We start from the raw sequence: 17,932 nt of genomic DNA, 5'->3' as shown, positions 1-17,932 counted from the left end.
AATAATCTATGGTTGTTTCAAAACTTAAATAAAGCGAGAATTAAATCCACCCTTGAACATGTAAATAGTCAATTCAAACTAGGGTTGAGATTATGACTCAAACTAGGGTTTAAGCAACTAGCTAATTCTAAAATTTAAAGGGATGCAATATCCCTAAGTGCAAGATGTCTAACCCTAAAAATTCTATAAAATAAATCAGAAATATAAGATATGAGGATAACTTCTATTTTTTAACCATACAAATTCTCAATGACACTAGAAGCATAGACTAAGTATGAATAAAAATGAAAACGAAGTTGTCACAAATCCTAATCTAATCCTAAAACATAAAATAAAAGGTAAAATTTTCAAATTAATGATTAACCATAAGGAGTAAGAATAGTGCCTACTATTTTCGGGGGCTCGTTGGGGGTCAATTAAGGCCTTGCTTGACAAAATGTAAGTAGATATAGGGTGATAAATGCAGTTTTCCACTACTAACACTAAAATATCCTCCTAATACTTTCACAAGCTTTCAATATAATATCAAGAGAATATTCTCCACTAGAAATCTTCCTGGGGTTTAAGAGATGGGATTTATCCACGAAAATACAAGGTAATGCATCATCATCACTAGGCAAGCACATTGGCACTTAATTCATTCAACAAATAAATTCAAAAGACTTAGATAACACTTACACAAAAAATCATTGTTCATTCATGAAAGCCCAACTAGGAAAATCCATAATCTTGAAAAGTCATCCATGAATCATCTCCTCAACAAGGTACATTTAGTAATCCATCCATAGCTAAAAATAAGTATAAGAGTAGACAAGTGATGATATGTATCCATAGATAACAATTATTCATAAATGAGGATTTTTTCTCTTATTTATATTAGAGATATAACACTTATCTAATAAAATCCCTAAAACATAAAGTAATGCCTTTATCTCTTACAAACCCTATAGATTGTAGGAATTTACAGGGTAAGTTCCTCAGACAGAACACCAAAGGACACCGCTCACAAACAGATCGCAGATCAATGCACCAGTACTTTTGACATGGTTAAAACCCTCAAAGAAGGAAACAGTCCACGGCCTGAGCCAACGCGGCCACTTCAGGCAATTTATTAATAAAAGAATGAAAATTTACATAAGCTTCTCTCATGAACGGTTAACCTGCAAATGACCCTCCATGCTCTTTAAATAGAGATCATGGACCAATCAGGTGTCAAGCCACGGATCAAGTGTCGGTAATACCGAGGAGAGAATGAACCGTCAGATCACTACATATCGTGACCATCAGATTGTAAGTTACAAAATGTACATAGTAAAGAAACACACTTTACGTAACTCTATACCTAACTCTATACTAGACCAAGTTGTACTTAACTATTTCCTATGTGTCGAAATATCCTAACATCCCCCCTTAAGAACAACTTGGGATAGGATTGAAGGATTTACAAATATGACACAATAGGAGAAGGAAGGAGGCACTAGAGCCTATCCCCCCTTAGTGACAACTTCCTGAACTCCAACCATAAATTGAAGTTTAGTGAACTTCGCCTCTGTGAGAGCCTTTGTAAAGATGTCTGCAACTTGATCATCTGTTGAACAATATTGCACTTCAAGAACATGGTCATGAATGAGCTTTCCGATGAAGTGCATGTGCAGTTCAATGTGTTTGCTGCGCTGATGTTGGATTGGATCTTTCCATAGTTGAATGGCACTTTGATTATCACACCAAAGTGTAGTTGGATGCTGCTGCTGAAAGCCAAACTCTGACAGGATCTGACGAAGCCACAAGGCTTCCTTACTAGCTTCTACGGCACCACGATACTCTGTTTCTGCTGAAGAAAGAGAAATGGAACCTTGTTTCTTGCAAGCCCATGTAATAGGTCTTGAACCAAGATGAACACATAACCTGCAGTAGACTTCCAATCATCAAGGTCACCAGCCCAATCGGAACCAGTGAAACCAACCAATAGAGGAGATACTTCAACACTGTAATGAATCCCAAACTGAATTGTACCTCGAACATAACGAAGTATTCTTTTAGCTGCTTTCCAATGACTTTCACGTGGGTTTTGCATAAACCGAGCAACAAGGCCAACAACAAAGGAAAGGTCAGGACGAGTATGGGTTAGATACAAAAGTTTTCCTACAAGTTGACGGTATAAGGTAGCATCAACTTCAGGAGAAGTACAAGTGACTGAAAGTTTGACTCCAGACTGAAAGGGAGAAGGGGCTGGCTTACAGTCTTCCATGTGAAAATGGCATAGAATATCACAGGCATACTTGCATTGGGAAAGGGAAATACCTTCCTTGGATTGCAAGACTTGAAGACCAAGAAAATAATGTAAGTGTCCTAAGTCCGTCATTTCAAACTTCCTTTTAAGGCTAGACTTCACATGGTTTATAAGGTTGGGATCACTACCAGTCAGGATAAGATCATCAACATAAAGAACAAGAATGATAAGAGACTTGCCCACTTTCTTGGTGTAGACAGTATTGTCAGAATGACACCTAGAAAAGCCATTTTCTAAAAGAAAGTTATCCATTTTGGCATACCAAGCTCGAGGAGCTTGCTTGAGACCATAAAGGGATTTCTTAAGCCAACATACAAGGCTGGAGTCTGTTTGTATAAATCCAATAGGTTGTTCCATATAGATTTCTTCATGCAAGTCCCCATGCAAGAAGGCGGATTTAACATCCATCTGATGGACTTCCCATTTGAAAGAGGCAGCAAGGGAAAGAACAAGGCAGATAGAGTTCATTTTGGCAACAGGGGAGAAGGTTTCAGTATAGTCAATGCCTTCAACTTGTGAAAAACCCTTAGCAACAAGACAAGCTTTATGTTTATCAACTTTCCCATCTGGTCCATACTTGGTTCTGTAAACCCATTTGCATCTAACAAGTTTCCGTCCCTTTGGTAGAGGAACAAGATCCCATGTATCATTTGCCAATAATGAATGATATTCTTCATTCATAGCTGCTTCCCAATATGGATGGCCTGAAGCTTCTGCAAAGGTGTCAGGATCATAATTCACTGAAGCTTGATCCAGTAAAGAAGAGGCTCTCTCGAACTGAGAACGTGTACGTCGCTGATCTGTAGGATCACCGGCAAGATCACCTGCTGCATCCCGAGTAGCACAGACCCATTTTGGAAGCTAAGGAGCTGAAGGAGAATCCTGAGAAGGTGGGGGAGGATTTTCATCCTCGCTTTCATCATCTGAAGAAGAAATATTTTCAAAAGTAGAAGAGATAGGGAGAGGTGGCACATCTGCCGAACTAGGCTCGCGGGCCGATATATTTTCAGCAAACTTTACATCTCGTCTAATGATAACATTTTTGGACTTAAGTGGAATAAGTCTATATCCTTTGACATCTTCAGAATATCCAACAAAATTATATTTTTCACTCTTAGGTTCTAAAGCTTTATGTTTCTCATCTGGAATATGGGCCCATGCTTCACTTCCAAAAACACGAAAGTGACTTACATCTGGTTTGATTGAGCTCCATGCTTCTTCTAGAGTGATATTCTTTAAAACCTTAGTAGGAGTGCGATTTATTATGTAATTTGCACAGTTAATTGCTTCTGCCCAATAATTAAGACTAAGTCCTTTAGATTGAAGCATACAATTAGCCATTTCCTTTAAGGTGCGATTCTTCCTTTCAGCTACACCATTTTGTTGTGGAGTATATGGAATAGTATGTTGCATTTGAATTCCATTCTCAGTGAAAAAGTTGATGAATGTGTTTTTAACATATTCTCCGCCATTATCAGATCTTAGCTTAAGAATTTGATGTCCAGATTGTTTTTCAACAAAGGCCTTAAAGGCCAAGAACCTGTTAAATACTTCACTCTTGAGTTTTAAGAAGTATACCCAAGTGCGTCTGGAGAAATCATCAATGAAAGTTAAGAAATACTTGTAGCCAGAGAATGAAGCAACTGGAAGTGGACCACATAAATCACTATGCACGAGCTGTAAAGGGGCTGAGGCGTGCCAAGAGGCATGTTTTTCAAAACTGTCCTGATGATGTTTTCCAAGTACACATCCGGAACAAACACCATCTCTGCAAGATACCATTGGAAGACCTGTCACCATATTTTCTTTACATAGATTCTAAAGAGAGCGATAGTTTAAGTGAGCAAATCGCTCATGCCAAAGTTTGCTCACTTCATCATTATGAGCAACAAATACTGAGGGAAGATTTGATGACCCAAAGTTGTGAAACTTATACAACCTTGTAGAATCATCAACAATGCTAGTAGCTAAAATATGTCTAGGATCTCTTAGGTCCTTAATTACAACATCGTGAGGTGAAAATTCAACGATTTTACCTTCACTTGAATGGGTTATCTGATATATAGATAGAAGGTTGCAGGATAAGGTTGGAACACATAATACATCATTAAATTGACCATTGTCTAGATGAACAGTTCCAGTCCCTACAACACTAAGAGATCTATCATCACCAACATATATATTTTTGGTGTTACAATCATTTAAAGAAGAAAACATGGCTTTTTTTTTGGCCATGTGATAAGAAGCTCCAGAATCAATGAGCCACTCATGAGAATGAGAAGAAGAAAATACATTTAGTGCATAGCCAGACCGAGATGCTTGACAACCACATGCAGAAAGTGCCATTCCTGAAGATGAAGTTGAAGTTGAAGATTGCTCCAAATGGATATTATGCTTCTTCATTACTTCTTCCAAGGCTTCCATCTTCTTAAAGCATTTGGATTCTAAGTGGCCATCTCGATTACAAAAGTTGCAATGTCTATTAGTCTTCTTCCATTTGTTTTTATTTTTCTTATCATTTTGTTGAAATTATTTTTCATTTTGAGGCGGAAATTGCTTAGGACCCTTGTTTGGTTTAGGACCATTCCTTTTAGGATACAACTTCTTAGGATTCTTTGAATTTGGTTGCTGCTGGGCGGCTAACGCTTTCTTAGAAGAGTTTCCAAGATGAAGAAGACCAAGGTGTAAGAGTTTTTCTTGTTCTCTTATTAAAGAATCACAAAAGGAATCAAAGGAAGGGGACTTGTAGGCTTGTCCTTGAGAAATGAAGGCTTCTCTTGTAGAATGGAAGGTGGAAACAAACATAGAATAGGCTGGTCCCAACTTGGTAAGAATGGAGTAGATAAGGCTACTATCTTCTTTCTTAACCTTAACACTTTCCAAGAGAAGTCTAAGGGTCTTGAACTTGGACAAAAAATCTTCAATGCATGAAAAATTATTGGGGTCCAATGTAAGCAATTCATTTTCAAGTTGATGGGCTTTAAGTTCATTTTTAATTCCAAAGACTTTAGTAACCTGTTTCATTGCTTCATCAGGAGTATCAAGTTCTACAATATGGAATCTAAAATCTGGAGAAATAGACATCCCTATCAACCCACGTGCTTGGTCTTGCCTATTTTCCCATTTAGCTGCCTTGTCTTCATCTTTCGGTTTGGTCTCTTGGTCTGTGGCTATTCTGTAGAGACCTTTACTTCTAAGTAAATCCACAATGTAGGACCACCATTGGAAGTAGTTGGTGCTGTCAAGAATAACTTGGCATGGACTTTCCATTTAAAAAAAAAAAAATTGAAGCTATAGATGCTAAAACTAAGTGTTTCAATGGAAAGATCTCGAAAAATTAGGCTGTTTCAAAAAAAATGGTTCTGAAAACGGCTTCCGGATGAAGAAGTTATGGCTTTTTGAAGAAAATTTGATGAAGTCGCCGATGAAGTGCGGGAATGTGCGGAAATGAAAAATTTGCCCCCACAAAATGGAGACTTGAACCCAAGACCTCTACTCTCATAAATTAGCTTTGCACCAAGTGAGTTATACAAAAAGTTTGAGAGAGAGAGCAGACATACAAAAAAAACGAACCTTGCGGCTCGAAGTTAGCTTTAGCCGGAAACTAAATATTTTCCTCAATGTTTCTGATTTTTCGAGATCACACTAAGGCGCAGCGAAAAAGAGCATACGCATGAGAAAAATCCTTCCTTTCTATTTCTGATTTGCCCAGATCACACAAAGTCGCAGGGAAAACAGCATACGCAGAAATGAAAGGTATAGATCTGGTAATAAAAAAAAGCTAAATAAACTGAAAACCGAAATAAACAGAGAGAAAATAACTGTAAACTGCAAATAAACACTGTATACCTCCAGATCTTAAAAATGACGCAGCTAGGGCTACCGGAAACCTTTTCGCGTGAAACGAAAGGGGTTCCTCACTGGAACAGATGCTCCCAACACAACAGAGTAGTCCTCTCGGCTCGAAAGCAGTCATAAATAGTAGATCTAGGAAACGGTAGTCGAATGCAGTTCTACCGGCTTCAGATTTGGATCACCAACAGACGCGGCCCTCAAATAGCTCTGATACCATGTAGAAATTTACAGGGTAAGTTCCTCAGACAGAACACCAAAGGACACCGCTCACAAACAGATCGCAGATCAATGCACCAGTACTTTTGACATGGTTAAAACCCTTAAAGAGGGAAACAGTCCACGGCCTGAGCCAACGCGGCCACTTCAGGCAATTTATTAATAAAAGAATGAAAATTTACATAAGTTTCTCTCATGAACGGTTACCCTACAAATGACCCTCCATGCTCTTTAAATAGAGATCATGGACCAACACTCATCATAGAAGTTCCAATTTCCATCATTAAAATTACAATGTCCACAATCCAAAGCTAGGAAGACTCAACAAGATATCATGTCATCAAAAGGCCCAACACTCTCCAAAGGGCATATAACATCCTCAATGAAGTGTGGAAGAAGAATCATCAATGCCCTTTAAAGGATCATGTCTATTGCAGCATCAATGGACCAACCAACATGTGTACAAGAGTCAATGTAACATAAAAAGTGGGTCATGTCTAATGCAAAAGCCATTAAGTAGATCACATTAGGTTTCTTCTTCAAACTTCTCACTAGCTTATGACTTTATGAAATTTGGTAAGTTTAGGTACAAGAGGACCATTATATATCCCTATTAGATGTGCCAGTGACCAAGAACAAGAGTATTTCCTAAGAAACCAATCATGTTGTAAGTGTGGATGACAATGATATGACTTGGGGTTTAATTCATGGGAAAGGTATCTTTAACATGCAAGTCCATGTGTGATATTCATCCCCATTATCACCTTTTTAGAGGGAGAACTTTGTGGATTGAGTTACACTTTCCTTGGCATTAGGTCTTTCCATCATGTTCTTGCCTTTTCCTTATATTATTTGTTTTGCTTTGCAAGCCCCCTTTTGATGTAATGCATTTCACTGCATAGGAGTTGGGATATATCTATTAATTCCTTAATTATGTCTGCCCTAGTAGGTATTGCGCTGACTGCATATTAGTTTAGTCAAACATGTAAAATATTTTACAATTTTACAAAGTATAACTTTAAAAAATATTTTTTAAAATTTTAAAATTTCTTATATTGACATTTATGTTTAATGTTATTGGCTGCAAGTTTGGAGATGTTATTGCAGAATGCTTTGTAAGGCGTGTAACATGAATACCATCACAGATTTACCATAAATATTTTTAATTTTGAACTTGCAAAACATAAATAATTTGTACGATATTTAGATTATTTTTTCGATTTAGGATTGAATTGGATATACAATCACATCACATTAATATGATTGAAAGTAATTGAGTTATATAACAATTTCTCAACCACCAATTAGATCCTATTATAATCACTGCGCGAAATGGATGTACAATCACAAAACATTAAATCATTGAAAGTTTGATTTAGTGTAAAGTTGTAAATGACATCACATCAGCTATGGAATTTTCCCACTTGTTTTCATATTAACCAAGTTTTGAGTAGTGATAGATATTTTATAAATCAATAATTTTCGTACAATGTGGTGTAAAATGAAATTTTATTTTAAAAAATCATATTTTAAAATAATTAAATATATCAATATTAATGTGGATAAGTATCTAAAAAGAGGATAGATTTTAGAATTATAAATATTATATATATTTTTAAAATGCAGTAAGATACCATAAAGATGTAATTATATATATATACATATATTAAATTGTGATTAATTTTATTAAGTTATCAATAATTTTCGTACAATGTGATGTGAAATGAAATTTTGTTTTAAAAAAATCATATTTTAAAATAATTAAATATATCAATATTAATGTGGATAAATATCTAAAAAGAGGATAGATTTTAGAATTATAAATATATATATATATTATTTAAGATTAAAGATGTAACATATATATATAATATATATATATATATATATATATATATATATATATATATATATATATATATATATATATATATTGGGCAGGGAGATTAATCCTGATAAAAGCTGTTCTGGAAGCTACCCCGGTATTCTGGATGGCTATGGCTTGGATCCCCCGAAACATATTGGCTAAACTTCAACAGTTATGCAATCGATATCTATGGGCAGGGAATCAAGATAAACGAATCTTCGCTTGGATCAGATGGCACAAGATTACCCTGCCCAAAAAGTGGGGAGGGTGGGGGCTGAAGGACCTACCGATATTTGCAAAAGCACTGGCTGGTAAAATGGGATGGGCTCTCCTTACTTCCCACAGCCTATGGACCAACATCACCTACCATAAGTATATATGGCCTCACAGCATTTTAGATTGGGAAAGATTGCCTTCTTGGAACAAAGTAGGCATATCACCGATCTGGAAAGCTCTTCTGCACTCCTTACCACTCATCAGGGATAACCTTGTCTGGCGCATCAGGGACGGTAACAGTGCAAGAATTGGGATGGATCCTTGGTCCGGCAGTGGGGGAAGACATACACTCCCACAAGATTTAATCGCACATCTAGCAGCACAAAACATAAAGGTTATCTCGCAGATAGCAGACCCAGCTCAAACTGATATTTTTCACCAAGCATGGAAATTGGCAGATCAATTAAACATTCCGAGAAGATGGCACACCATATGGGATGAGTTCAGAGATGCCTTGATGGAAGCACACATCCGCATCTTGGAGGGACCAGATGAATTGATATGGCACCGCGCAGAGCACGGGGTATACACTCCAAAGGAAGGTTATATATACCTCATTGAACACCGAAAACCTGGAGAAATCCCAAACTGGTGGCAAAATATATGGAAATGTACAGCCTCCCCCCGATCGAAATTGTTTAGTTGGTGCATACTAAGACACAAAGTCCCCGCAGGTGAACAGCTGGCGAAGAGAGCTATACACGGACCTACTAGGTGTGTGCTCTGCAAAGAGGATTCGGAATCTACAGATCACATATTCATGAGATGCCGAGCAACAGCAGACCTGTGGCGAAACCTCCGTGCGCATATAAATTACAATGGAGCATGGGAGGGACAGGACGTCATTAAGGCTTGGAATGAATGGGAAAAGAAAAACAAAGGATCCAAATTGATAAACCTTCCCATCATAATCAACTGGGCTATTTGGAAAGCTCGAAATCGAGCCATCTTTGATGAAAAGCCCATCCACTGGCCCTTACTAGAAGATAGCATTATAGCTGCCCTGAAGGAACTGCCTGATCCCTCCCCTCCGCCTCCTCGACAGCCTGCCCCGCCTCCCCTCATCGACACAAGCACGCCTTGGGCATTTTTTGACGGAGCGGCAAACCAACAAAGCTGCGGGGGTGGAATCATTCTCTATGTATCAGAGACCCATCATTATAACATCAAGGCTGGCCTGGGAGTTGGCACAAACAACTTCGCTGAATTGATTACACTTCGACATCTTCTACACTTTGCATTAAGTCACCATTGCATAAACATCAACATTTATGGAGATTCTCAGATCATTGTTAATTGGATGAATGGCACAGCTATATGTCACATGCACTCTCTCAGCACTATTCTACAAGAAGCTCTCGATCTCAAGGCAGCTTTTAACCATATTTCTATCTCTCATATTTACAGGGAGCACAATAAAGGTGCCGACAAACTTTCCAAGGAGGCAGCGCTGATGGATCGAGGACTATGGGAGATTACAGAGGCTATTGATCAGCGGGAGCAAAAATACTATCATCGGCCTTACATAGATCCAGGATACCCAACCCTGGATCAGCAAATAGACAACTAAATATATTTATGTTTTTTGACAGCTCTCTACAGACAATACTGCAATTTTTGGTTTTTTGTTAAGATGTATAGCTTATATAGAATGAACTAATAAGCATGCCCTGCGAGGTATTGCACAGACAACTTTTCAAGAACTCTGTTTCTAACAGACTCATATGTAAACTGCTCATTAATGAAATATATATTGATTTTTCCAGAGGGAAAAAAAAAAAATATATATATATATATATATATATATATATATATTAAATTGTGATTAATTTTATTAAGTTATATGTATTTTATAAATGATGATTTATTAGTATTAGTGCAACCATATAAATTAAATGCCTATTTTATAAGACATTTCACCTTCATAAAATTAGAAAAACATAAGAACTAACTCAATTTTAACATTACTTTAAATTATTATTAATTATTAAAGAAATTAATATAATTTAAACATATATACATTTAAAAAAACATGAAACACGATTCATAGCCATGGAGATTTATCTCACTTCACTATGGTGTAGATTCTTAATATGTAAATACACATTGTTATAATATTATGGGCCAATACAACTAAATTTTAACATTACTTTAAATTATTATTAATTATATAAAAAAAGAATTAATATAATTTCAACATATATACATTTAAAAAAGCAGGAAACATGATTCTTAACCATGAAGATTTATCACTTCACTATGATGGATATTCTTAATATGTAAATACACATTGTTATAATAGTATGGACCAATACCATAGCTTAGCAATACCACATGCCCAAAAAGTTATAATTCACTTTATATGTCATTTATTCATATAACATTTTTTTAATTAATCAATTAAATTGAAAGGTTAAGAAGGGTATAACTAATATCCTATTGAGCTTAAATCCTTACAATCCACCTAATAATAATTATAATTAAATTAAATTTTGGAAATCATATTTCAAATTAGACACATCTATCCATATACTTGAAAGATTTTTTAGTCACTTAATTGGCTTCAAAACCTCAAAATTTGGATTCTTGCAAATCTTGTTATCATCATTATTTTCTTGAGCCTATCAATATTCATTAATCATTTAACTTATATGACTAGCATAATCCAATAGGAATCAAAATATTTACCTCATCATACATATCATATTCTTAAGATTAGAAAATTTTATAAAAATCAACTAAATTGTAACTTTATTATAAATTACTATTATTGTTATAAAAAAATTAAAATATTAGCTAAACATATATATATACATTAAAGAAAAAATGTAATCATTAGATCATTATTCTATATATAAACATACCAAGACCAATTTGAATTTTATTTCTTAAATATCAAGATATTTATGTATCATTTTTTAATATATATTAAATTAATTTTTATATTAATTTTAATATAATTCTAATTATATTTTTTCCAACCAAAAAAATATGCATTGTAATCCTTCTTAACTCATAAGGAACTCATTTTTGAAAGCTCTAATCACATTTTTAAAAGACAAAATGAATTGGTAGCATCGTAACCTAAAATCATATGTCATTAGTATTTGTGTTTATTTTGTAAACAAACTATGCTAAGTAGATATCTGCTTTACTAATATGAGCATATACAATGTTCTTTTGGTGCTTCTTATTGTGTAGAGATGGCAACTGTCTAATATCTAATCAATTTTATAATATCTAATACTTACCTTCTATGTAAAGTTCATAGCTTTATAAATAATGGTCAACGTCACATGTGTATCTTTTTACTAAGGGGTAGGCACAAGCTACTATGTAGCACTTGTTTAGTTATGCATATCATTACATTAGGACTTGGGTTGATGGCCTCATAGCGAGGGGGTATAAAGCAAGCCTCTTTGGATTTTTACTAATCATTAATATCCCTTTCATTTAGTTTTTCATTCTCCTCTTATTTTTAAATACAGTTGCATCAACCTCATGCATCCAAGTCACTTCATCTCATGGGAATACGAAATATGAACATTTTTCGGGTACATGCCATAGCCAACCCAAAATAAATGACAATGGAATGAAAACAAATGGTGTGTGTTGGGTATGGAGAAAACATAGGAACATTACCCTTATAAAGGCTCCCCAGTAGTACCCTTCTCCCCAAGATTGACAATGCTTGACCCAAATACATATGATGATCACTAAGGTGAAACAAGGAAAAAGGCATAACTTCCAAGCATCATGGTTCATTATAGGATTCAATCCATGATCCCTATTTTCATGCCTAATACATTCAACATAAGCACTTCATATGAAACAATGATTAATGTATCTCATGTGTTGGGGCACCATCATCATAAAATGAGTTATTTGAACATCATATAACAGGCATGTGTAGGATACTATCTATGGAGAATGTGGAATGTCATTGTTAGGACCATTATCCATTATGTGGAACATCAAAGAAAAATATTATCTAGTTACCCCTAGATATGAGGGTAACAAGATGTTTGCATGCAGGCCTGGAGTGGCTTAGGGATATGTAAGGCATTGTTCATGTAGAAAGAATGGACCAATGGAGTACATGGCTTAGGAGGTTTGTTGGATTCATTGGAGGTTTGTGAGAGGAGTGTTGGACACACCTCGTGGAGTTCCCTTTTATTTGGATCCTTTCTTGTGAACAACATCACCTTAGAGATTAGCATATGTACTTTTTGAGTTTAGCACTGCACATATGTGAGTTTACATGTGCCTTTGTAGCTTGATCCCACAAAATTATTTTTGGACTCCCTTACCTTTCATATATATGGATGGAAGGAGAGATTTATTTCACATTAATCATTTTTCTCATTCTTGTGTTAGAGATGTGACTAAGAGTAGCACAATAATCTTCCTTTATTTCATATTTCTTCATTTGAATTTAACTCTATTGTCTTGGAATCATTGGGTTTCTTGGAACGTCTTGAATACTAGATTCAATTTTTCATCCCTTGGAGATATGGAGATTAGGCTTATGAGATGAGACCCTGGGTTGTACTTATTGAAGAGAATAAGAAGAGGATGTGTCTTACCTTGTAGGACATGGTTGAGTGACACTATCTTATTGGAGATCTTTGGTGTGAGCTAGGGTTTTCATTCTTTTTCCTGGCTAGGGTTTGGAGAGCTCGATGATTGTACTAGCCTTGGAATAGGATTATGGTATGTACATGAAATTCATATTTCTTCATATATATAATGCTTTAGCCTCTCTGATACATGTCTTTGCATATTTTATTTTCAGCCATCTATTTCTTCATGATTTTGTAACTTCCAAAACTTAAATGTCTTCTTAATTTGACTTAAGTTAAGGTTTTAATGGTATAATTGACTTAATATTTATATTAAAAAGATAGGGTCAATTTTTCGTTATATTTACAAATAACATAAGTTATTTTTAGATCTATTTTATGCATGATAAGATTACCCTAAAGGATTGAACCTTATTAGCACACTTGATATCTTTTCTATTAAATTGCCTAGTTCATTAGGGTTGTTAAGAGGACAAATATTTTTTGTTGTTTCCATTCTTTTATTTATAGTCATAAAAATACTAAGGATAAAAATTCATGGAGCTAATATCTACGAAACCTATAATTAAAAGGTGAAATTTCTTAATTGTTTGATCTGTGAAATTTTCTACAAATTGGACATACCCATGATGACATTTCCCATTTTCTTCTGAACTATGAAGAGCTTGAAGGAGATATGGTGTTGCATTTCTTTTGAATTTTTATCACTAACAGGAATCATAGTAAAATGCACACTTTTGTATATCACCTTAATCATGCTCTAAAAAAAATGAAATACAAATGTTATAAAATGTTTTGTAGAAACCAACATAATGGGAAATCGGGGAATTGTCGTTTTCCTTAAAGATGTGATTTTCAAATTTAGATGAGGTAGCAAAATATATCCTTCCTATGAACCAAAGTATTATCATTTTCCCAAGTGAAATTAGAAAATTTTGAGTGCTTGTTACTCTCAATTTTGTCAAATATTTTCTTGATGCTTTTATGTTCACATATTGTTCTTTTACATTTGAGATCCATTCAAGAATGGTTATTGAAATCAAGCATAATTTTAACTATCCCTATTCTTTTTTGGATAAACAATGGCTTTATTTGTACCTTTCTTGTAATGCGTATCAAATTCAAAGACTTGTATCTTACTGACCAATTATTTTTGTTTTAATGATAAATTGTTTGATTAAGAATGTACTTTAAGATATTATGGTTTTTCTTGTAGAGATTTTTCTTCACATAAATATAATTTATTTTTTTCCAAGGCATGGATTATCTCTAAGATTTACTTGTCTTGGATTTCTCCCTTGGTTTTATCTTTTGGCTCTCAAATGCTATGGGTTGGTTACACTACATGTGAACCACTCATATCCCTATCCTAGAAGCATCAAATTAAAGGAATTATGGCCTTATAAAGTTGGGGGCGGAAAAGGTAGTGATGGAGGTCATGAATTTCTTCAACTTCTTGAAACAAAATTATCCTTCCTCATTCCATTTTGAAGGAATGTTTCTTCAATAGTGTTGCTACTGGAGAAACAAGCTTAGCATAGTATTTAATGAACATTTTAGAATATCTGATAATATGTTGAAACCTAATAATAGTGTAATGTTGTTCGTTAGGCCGTTTGGGTTCTATATTTTATGACCTTCTCTAACTCCTACTTTAATCTTCTCTTACATTTGGACTTCTTTGATACTATCGTATATGCTTTAAATGGTAAGTTCCAACTTTTGTTGTAGATCAATATGTTGTAAAAGAACACTAACACAAACTTCTGCAACTATGGGTGAGATATGCCATTCATGACTTTCTAGAAGGTGGTTGGTGCATTCAACAACCCAAGAGACATTACATGAAATTTATATATTGCTTTGTGGTTGTACAAAGTAATCTTGGTAATATCTTCTTGTATTTTAATTTGATAATTGTTTTTCTCATGTTTGGTCATTAAAATTATTTTGTGTTATACAATTCGTCCAATAGGTCAATGACAAATGGAATAGGAATTTATAATTTATGGTTATCTATTTTAAATATTGATAATCAATGCATAGCCTATAAGTGTCATCCTTATCACTTACAAGAATTACTAGACATGAGTAAGGACTCTTGATTGAGTTATTGCACCACCATCTAACAATTGTTCAACCAATTGTTCAACATATTTGTATATATATGAATGAATGTCGATGTGATTTTAAGTTATTAAGGTATGGATTGAGGATAATTTATATCATATGATCTTTAGATTATTCCAAAGACAATGAGGTAAATCTTGAAAAACGGTCTTAGAATTTTCACATATTTTGTCCAATGACTTAGGATATTTTTCTTTTATCTAGTTACTTATCCATGGCATAATAATGTAAGAAGTAGGCAAAGGATTCTTTCGTAGTAAAAATTTCCATCATATGGGATGAGACTATCTATGTGTGGTTGGGAGAGGACTTTGAATTTTTTGGAACTTGTACTTCCTCCCATCTTGATAAAATCTTAAGAAATTATTTTCAATATTTTAGCTCATTATAAACACTATAATACAACATCAGCACTCCCAACAATAATGCCACATATTATTGATGCTATATGGTAGGTGTTAATAGTTAAGTTAATTTTGTAACATTGTCCATCACATGAAATGTTGATATCTCTTGGGACAACTATATAGAAGTGAACTATATAATGGATATATATTTTTAACTTCTTTTCCATCTAAATATTAACGAAATTGTGAGTACTCTCATTGTCAATATAAATGGTCATGTTGGTTTTCTTTATTTACCCACATATCTTCAATGAATTGATATCAAGCATTTTTTCTCATGGTGACCACATTTATAGTTATTAGAGTAAATTTGGTGTCTAAAATGGGCCTTGTTACTAAGATGCAAATTTCCAACCAGTGGCCTCACATGATCCTTCAATGGAAACTTCTCATATGCCTCTCACCCACTCATTGATTAGCTCATCCACTTGATCAACATGCTCATCCGATGAAGGTAGGTCAATGTCCATGAGGTATATTGGCCATCGTTTCATATGGGGTTCTTATATTTAATGTTTAGGGAATTTAAGTAGGGATCATGGGTTGAAATCAGATAATGGATCATGGTGCTTGGAAGTTATACTAATTTCCTTATTTCACCTTGTTGTACATCTCTTCCATCTAGTAATGTGAGAATATCTTGTGGATTTTATTTCATTATCTATGAGGGGCACAAATAGGAGGCTTTGATAAAGGTTGTGTTTTCACATCCTTCCATAGTTGACACTTGCCATTTATCCCTGATTTGTTGTCTTTTCTTTTATTTGGTTATTTTTAATCACTTGTACTAGTTCCCTATTTTCCCCATCCTATAAGAAGAGGGGCTTTGAAATACCTATACGATGATGTAGCTACAAAAAAAAATTAAAAAAATCATGTCCCAATTGTCAAAATAAAAAATAAATGATGATTAAAATCCAAATTAACTTGGGCTCTACCCCCTCATGTGAGTCCATCACCCTAGTTCCATGCATATCACACTTATCAAAGTAAAAGGGACTTACAGAAAACATCCCAACCCCTATGAGAAATAAATTTACCATATTGCAAGGGGATTTAAATAAAATCAATGAAATATTGTTATTAAATCCAATAGAAACAAAGAAAAATATTTAGGGATGGAAAAAATCGTGTTGAGTAAAGGGTAACTCAAGTAATGAAAGTGTCCCACCATCAAAAGAACTTTTGGATGATGGTATTTCATAAGCCATGTATAATATAGTGACACTTATGATGAAGCACACCCAAAACTATATTACTTGTTACCCACACCTATTGATTGAAGGGACAACCTTGGAATTATTCATCCCTCTAGGGTTGGGAGGATCTAACAAGGGCATTTTATGATCCTCCCATATCTAAATTTGGAAATTGTATAAGGTATTAAGCCAAATGAATTTTGAAGAAGATACTTTATGTGACATACTTATAAGGCTTTAACATTGAATATGATCCACCTTTTATGTTTTAATGGCTTTTGTTTCCAATCTATTTAATCTTACTTGATTCCTTAAGTTTGTACTTGATAATGATCCAAACATGGTCATGGTCCTTTGGAGGATGCCAATGATGCTTCTCCTATGCTTCATGGATGATGGTGTTGCACATTTGATGGAGATCATTAGGCTTGATTATGACTTGGCACATTTATGGAGACCCTCCTCCACCTTTGGCACCTTGGATGCTACCCATTGGAGTTAGGACATTGCTCCCATATGATGATATGTTACCCTATTGTGTGACATGAGTCTTCAAAAAGATGGATTTTTTGTTTGGGAAGGAACTTTTTGATGATGATACATGACCTTTGATGAGGATACATGTCCGTTGGACTATTCATTGCACCTTTTGATGGAGAGACATGTCTTTTGAGGATGAGGTCACCTTTTAAAAACTCTAAACTCATAGTATGACCTTTTTAAGGGGATTTTTCCTATTTTATCATTTTATTTTCATGTTTGAGGTTATTTTAAGGGTCAGTTTGATGACCTATCCACCTTTTATCAAGGGTTTCTTTTTTTATGGGCTTTTAGCCTAATTTTGGCTAAAGTGCTTAGTTTACCTAGTATATAAAGGGAATTTCTAGGCTCATTTGGGTCATTTTCACAACTTCGAGGATATACATCTCTTTTATTACTACTATTTTCTTTAATTTTCACTGGAGCTCTAGTTGAGCAAATTTCTTAGGGATTTCACTGGTGTGGATTTAATATCTTTTCATGGATGATTATGGTGAATATTGAATGAATGCATAGTAAATCTAGTAGGATAATATATTTTATCTTAGTTAATGTATTACTAGATGAAT

The 17,932-nt window shown here is 34.5% G+C and overlaps 1 protein-coding gene across 1 annotated transcript in view; it reads left to right on the top strand.

The window, feature by feature from the left end:
• Nucleotides 1–9,929, top strand: part of LOC149238578 (rhodanese-like domain-containing protein 14, chloroplastic) — a 422,676-nt gene extending 412,747 nt beyond the window's left edge. The window contains exon 7 of the mRNA XM_089367007.1: nucleotides 9,912–9,929. The gene's annotated coding sequence lies outside the window, so the exon portion shown is untranslated. The remainder of the gene's footprint in view (nucleotides 1–9,911) is intronic.
• The last annotated feature ends 8,003 nt before the right edge of the window (nucleotides 9,930–17,932 follow it).

Source organism: Pinus tabuliformis, chromosome 8 (genome assembly GCF_031772625.1).
Source record: "Pinus tabuliformis cultivar Carrire ecotype Pingquan chromosome 8, CPIR1, whole genome shotgun sequence".
NCBI lineage: Eukaryota > Viridiplantae > Streptophyta > Pinopsida > Pinales > Pinaceae > Pinus > Pinus tabuliformis.
Note: the sequence above shows the minus strand (reverse complement) of the source record. Positions and strands in the feature narration are given on the sequence as shown.